The sequence below is a fragment of the Pezoporus occidentalis genome, unplaced genomic scaffold, assembly GCF_034315485.1.
Source record: "Pezoporus occidentalis ecotype Australia unplaced genomic scaffold, CSIRO_AGI_Poc_V1 ctg2683, whole genome shotgun sequence".
Lineage (NCBI taxonomy): Eukaryota > Metazoa > Chordata > Aves > Psittaciformes > Psittacidae > Pezoporus > Pezoporus occidentalis.
Genome location: NW_026914593.1, coordinates 1 through 6,361, shown reverse-complemented (window position 1 = coordinate 6,361; position 6,361 = coordinate 1). Strand labels below are relative to the sequence as shown.

The 6,361-nt window shown below is 55.8% G+C and overlaps 1 long non-coding RNA gene across 1 annotated transcript; it reads left to right on the top strand.

Annotated features, from left to right (window-relative positions):
• The first annotated feature begins 3,806 nt into the window (after nt 1-3,806).
• Nucleotides 3,807-4,409, top strand: LOC134166658 (uncharacterized). The gene is made up of 3 exons (XR_009965946.1): nt 3,807-3,873; nt 3,993-4,025; nt 4,372-4,409. It is a non-coding gene; the product is annotated as an uncharacterized LOC134166658 (long non-coding RNA).
• Nucleotides 4,410-6,361: the final 1,952 nt, after the last annotated feature.

The following is a 6,361-nucleotide window of genomic DNA, read 5'->3' as shown; positions in this document are numbered from 1 at the left end:
AAAACAGCCACAAAACAGGACAAAAATAGGCCAAAACACCCCAAAAAACAGCCCAAAACCACCTTGTCCTCCTGCTATGGGATACAGGGTCAGAGCCCCCAGACAGGCCAAAAACAGTCAAAACCCCCCAAAACCCAGCCCAAAACCACCTTCTCCTCCTTCTGCTATGGTATATCGTGTCAGAGCTCCAAAAAAGCCCCAAAACACCCCAAAACCAATCCAAAACCCCCAAAACAGCCCCAAAACACCCCAAAACCACCTTGTTCTGCTTCTCCTGTGGGATCAAGGGTCAGAGCCCCAAAACAGCCACAAAACAGGACAAAAACAGGCCAAAACCCACCAAAACACCCCCAAAACAACCTTGTACTCCTTCTCCTGGGGGATACAGGGTCAGAGCTCCAAAACAGGACAAAAACACTCCAAAACCCCCAAAACAGCCCCAAAAAACCACAAAAACACCTTGTCCGGCTTCTCCTGTGGCATACTGTGTCAGAGCCCCAAAACAGACCCAAAACACCCCAATACAGGCCAAAAACCAGCCAAAAGAAAGAAACCAACCCCCAAAACGGGCCAAAACCACCCCAAAATAACCTTGTCCTGCTTTTCCTATACTATAAAGGGTCAGAGCCCCCAAACTGGCCAAAAGCAACCCAAAACACCCCAAAAACCCAGCCCAAAACCACCTTGTCCTCCTTCTGCTATGGGATACAGGGTCAGAGCTCCCAAAAAGCCCCAAAACAGGACAAAACCAATCAAAAAACGCCAAAACAGCCCCAAAACTACCCAAAACCACCTTGTTCTCCTTCTCCTGTGGGATACAGGGTCAGAGCCCCTAAACAGCCAAAAAACAGGACAAAACCAAGCCAAAACCAGGCCAAAACACCAAAAGCAAACCCCAAAACAAGCCAAAACCACCCCAAAACCAACTTGTCCTGCTTCTCCTATGGGACACAGGATCAGAACCCCAAAACAGCCTTAAAACAGGGCAAAACCAACCCAAAACAATAAAAACCACCCCCAAACCACCCTAAAACCACCCCAAAATCACCTTGTCCTGCTTCTCCTATGCTATACAGCGTCAGAGTCCCAGAACAGGCAGAAAACAGCCCCAAAAAAGACCAGGCCAAAACACCCAAAGCAAACCCCAAAAGAGGCCAAAACGACCCCCAAATCACCTTGTCCTGCTTCTCCTGTGGGATATAGGGTCAGAGCCCCAAAACAGCACTAAAACAGAACAAAAACACCTCAAAACACCCAAATCCACCTCCAAAACACCCCCAAAGCACCCCAAATTTACCTTGTCCTGCTTCCCCTATGGGACACAGGGTCAGAGCCCCAAAAGAGCCTTAAAAGAGGCGAAAACCACCCCAAAACTCTGAAACCCATCCCCAAAACCCCCCCAAACCACCCCAAAACCACCTTGTCCTGCTTCTCCTATAGGATACAGGGTCAGAGCTCCAAAACAGACCCAAAGCAGCCTCAAAACACCCGAAAAACCACCCCAAACCACCTTGTCCTGCTTCTCCTATAGGTGCCACCCAGTGAGAACCCAAAACAGCCCCAAATCACCCCAACCCCCCCAAAATGGTACCTTCTGGAGGTCGCTGTGGAGCTGCTTTAGCCTGGCCTCGAGCTGCGACACCTTCTGGGGTAGGTCCAAGGCTGGGGGGGGGGGGGTGAGGAAGGCAAAGGGGAATGGGGGGGGCACTGGGGTGTCCCCATACTGGGGGGGGTCCCAGACCCGGATGTGGGGGTCCCAGCCCCACATACAAGGGGGACATGGGGGGGGGGTGTCTCCATATAGGGGGGGGTCCCTGTACTTCATGGGGGAAAGGCGCCCCCCCGCGGCCTCTCCGGGGGTTGGGGGTGGGGGGGGTCGAGGCTCAGCACCGGCTTTGTGAGGGAGAACAGGGACACGGCCCTTTGCACTGGGGGGTGGCACGTCAGCACCCCAAAACCAGCCCAAACCAGCCCAAAATACCCCAAAACCAGCCCGAAACAACCAAAATAACCCAAAGAAAGCCCAAACCAGCCCAAAACACCCAAAAACACTCCGAAACATCCCTACAACACCCCAAAACACTCTGAAACACCCCAAAACCACCCCAGAACCACCCCAAAACACCTCTGAAACAGCTCAAAACACCCCAAACCCCCTCCACAACAGTTTAACACCCCCAAAACACCCTCAAACAACCCCAAACACCCTCCAAACAGGGGGTAGCGAAGGGGAAAGCTTGGAGCAAACCAACAGGGCTTGAGCTCAGAAGCAACCCAATGGCTCCTTCCTCCTGCTCTTTCCTGTCACTGTCTGCTCCCCTGAGCAAAGCACTCAAGTAGGGTGACACAAATGAGGTCACAAAGGGCCCCGTTTTGACCCGTTGCCATGGTGACCCAGCTGGGTTCTAGACTGAGGCTGTGGGAGAGCCTGCTGCAGGGCCATGAGCTGGGGCTGTCACCCAAAGCAGCATCCCTGCACCCCAACATGCTGGGTGTGGGGACCCTTCCTTATGGGGCTCAAGAAAGATGGGGTTTGGGGTCATTTAGGGGTGCCAGCAGTGTAGGGAGGGATGGAGATGCCCGGTTGGTTGGGGTACCATGGGGTACCATTTTGGGGTTGTTTCAGGATGTTTTTGGGGTGTTAAACTGTTGTGGAGGGGGTTTGGGCTGGTTTTGGGGTGCTTTGAGCTGTTTCAGGGCTGTTTGGGGTGGTTTTGGGGTGGTTTGGGGTGTTTGAGTCTGCTTTGTGGGTGTTTCGGGAGGTTTGGGGTGTTTGGGGCTGTTTTGCGAATATTTTGGGCTGGTTTGGGGGTGTTTCAGAGTGTTTTGGGGTGTTTTGGGCTGGTTTTTGGGATGTTTTGGGGTGTTTTGGCCCCCCAAGTTATGGGGCGGGGTCTGGGTTCCCCCTGTGGAGCCGCCCAAGTTATGGGGCACCCCCTCTGTGCCCCCCTCAAAGTTATGGGGCACCCCTATAGTGCGGGGGGTGCCGAGGCCCCGCCCCACGTGACCCGAGGTGACCTGGAGGGCGAAGAGCCCGCGGGGGTGGGGCAGGAGGCGGTGCTGGGTGATGACCACGTGACGCGGAGGGGGGGGGGAGGGGGCAGCGGGGGGCGTGCAGGGGCCCGGATCGGGCCCGGTGAGACCCTGCAGGGACCCATAGAGAGACCCATAGAGACCCCGTAGAGACTATAGAGACCCATAGAGAGACAGAGACTCATAGAGACCCATAGAGCCCCTTAGAGACCCATAGATACCTACAGAGACCCTATAGAGATCCATGGACACCCCAGAGAGCCCGAAAGCGACCCAAAGTGAACCATAAAGACCCACAGAGACCCATAGAGACTCCATAGAGACCCATGGACTACGGGGACTACAACCCTGATCATGCAACGCTGCCCCCATAGAGCCCCATTATGACGCTGCTCAGCCAGGACTACAACTCCCATCATGCCCCACGCTGCCCATAGAGACCCGTTATGGCTCTGGAGAGGAGTACAACTCCCATCATGCCACGCGGCACCCAGGCAGCCCTGTCATGGCGTCGCCCAGCCTGGACTACAACTCCCATGATGCAGTGCGACACCAACACAGCACCATTAAGGCGCCGCCCGGCTTGGACTACAACTCCCGTCGTGCCTCGCGGCGCTCCCAGCGCGCCAATTTCGCCCATCATGGCGGAGCTGGAGCTCCCCTCCGATCCCGAGCTGCGCAGGTTGGAGCCCGCGGGACCCCCCAGTGGGGGCTTTTGGGGTCCTGGGGGGGTTGGGGTGCTCCTGACCCCCTCTCTTTGTCTCCCCCCACCTCCAGGCTGTGCACGGGGCCCTGTGCCCCCATCCGGGAGTACATCATGGGCCACGTGCGGCACCCGCGGTGAGGGGGGCACCCCAACATCTGGGGGGGAGGAACTGCAACATCTGGAGGGACCCCAAACCTCGGATCGGTCCCTAAAATACATGGCGGGGGGGGGGGGGGTGGGGGTGTTCCTATAGGAATGTGAAGAAGATCAAAGGGAACCTGCTGTGGTATCCGCTGCACCCCAAAGTGGGGGGGATCCCCAAGCTCATTGGGGAGCCTCCAAAACCCCTCAGGACCCCCCCCCCCAAACGCTTTTGCCTGTTAGGACCCCCCAAAATTCCATTGGGATCCCAACAACCCCCCAGCACCCCCCAATTCCCCCTTGTGACCCCCCCCCCCCCCCCAACCCCTTCTCCCAGATCCATGCACAGGAGCCCAAATTCCTTTAGGACCCCTCCAAATCCCATTGGGATCCCCAGGAACCCCCAATTCCCTCCCATGATCCTCCCAGACCCCCCCCCCCCCTTCCTTTAACCCCCCCCCCCCAGGTTTCCTCCTTAACTCGGGGCTCAGGTACCAGCACCTCAAGGAGATTCAGGTTTGGGGGGCGGGGTGGGGAGCGTTAGAGGGTTTTGGGGGGGCTCTGTGGGGTTTTGGGGGGTCCCACAGGGACCAAAACACCCCCCTGCACTCCAAAACCATCCCCCCTGCAACTCAAAACAACCCCCTGCAAAACCATCCCCCCTGCACAAAACAACCCCTGCACCTCAAAACAACCCCCTGCATCCCAAACCGCCCCCCCTGCACCCCAAAACCATGCCCCCTGCACACCAAAACACAACCCCTGCACCCTAAAACCACCCCCATGCATCCCAAAACACACCTCTGCATCCCAGAAGCCCCACGGCACCCCAAAACCGGCCCCCTGCACCCCAAAACACACCTCTGCACCCCAAATCTACCCCCACTGCACCCCAAAACAACCCCCTGCACCCCAAAAGCACCCACTGTGCACCCCAAAACCACCCTATGGATTCCCCCATGCACCCAAAACCCTCTCAAGGACCCCCCCGAATACATCCTGCAGCCCGGTTTCCCCCAAACCCAAACCCAAAAAGGGGACCCCTCTGCCCAGCACGGCAATGTGTTTGAGGCCAACCTTTGGTCCGGAGGTAAAACAGGATTGCACAAGTCAAAGAACACGGACCTGGGATGCGAGGGCAGCCCCATTGGCACAGCAGAGAATCAGCCTCCCAGGGAGTGGAGGGCTCTCCTCTGCACTGGTTACTGCAGGGCTCCCCTCCTTAAAGAGCCCACGCTCACCCAGCTCCAAGCCCCAAAGGCACGGGCAGGGACACCTTCCACTAGAGCAGCTTGCTCCACGGCCCTGTGTCTCTGTGCACTCCCAGGGCATCCTGGGGATACCCCTAGAGAATCCCAGAGAATGCCTGCAGCACCTCCAGAGCACCCCATGGACCCAGTCAGAGCTCATGCATCACAATGACCTTGGGGACATGGAGACCACAGGGGTGGCTGATTCTGGAACTCCCCGTGTTCAGGTGTGTGAGGTCACAGAACCCCACAGAACCCTCCAGCAGAGGCACCGGGAGACGACAGCTGCCCCACGGAACACAAGCTACCGGTGGAGGAGGCAAGAGCAGCTCCTCTGGTGGTTCCCGTCTTGGTGTCTCGGAGCCGGTGCCGCCTGTGGACACAGGAGCGTGGAAGGAGGTGGGTGGCGATGGCGATCTTGGGGTGCTGTAGGAGTTGCCAGAACACCTCAAGAGACTTCCCCAGAGTGGCTGCTTTGGACTCGGTGTGTGAGTTGGGCTGGCTGAGCCGGCAGCGGAGCGCTGCGGCTGCCGAGGGATGATCCTGGGATCTGCCCTCATTTCTTGTGGGGAGAGCAAGGGCCTGTGGGGATGGGCCAAGGGGGAAGGATTTTAACGTGACAGAGAGGGGAGATTGAGATGAGATCTTAGAAGTTGTTCCCTGTGAGGGTGGTGGGACAGTGGCACAGGGTGCCCAGAGAAGCTGTGGCTGCCCCATGGCTGGCAGTGTTCAAGACAGAGCTGAAAATACCCTGACTCTTTCCTTGGTACATGATTGAGTTGCAGGTTTTATTCCATTTTTGGCTAAATCTGAACTATTTATGGAAGTTTCTAGCCTATTTTAAGCTTTTCCTAGCTATTTCTTAACTGGTTCAGGCTGTTTCGAACCCTTTTTTCCCCAATTCTAACACTTTTTGAACCATTTTGACCTTTTCCAAACGTTTTTTGTCCATTTCTTACTAATTTCTTGCCATTTCTAACCCATTTTTGCTCTTTCCTGACTCGGTTTGAGCCATTTTTGGCCATTCCTAACCCAGTGTTGCCAATTTCTAACCCATTTTAAGTCTGGCTATTTCTAAAAAAATTATGGCCATTTCTATCCTAATTTTGGCCATTTCTTACCAGTTTTAAGCTTTTTTTTTTGGCTATTCCTAGTCCATTCTTGCCTGCTTGTCCCCTGTTTGAAGCATTTTTTACCACTTCTAAACAATTGATGACCATTTCTATCTTAT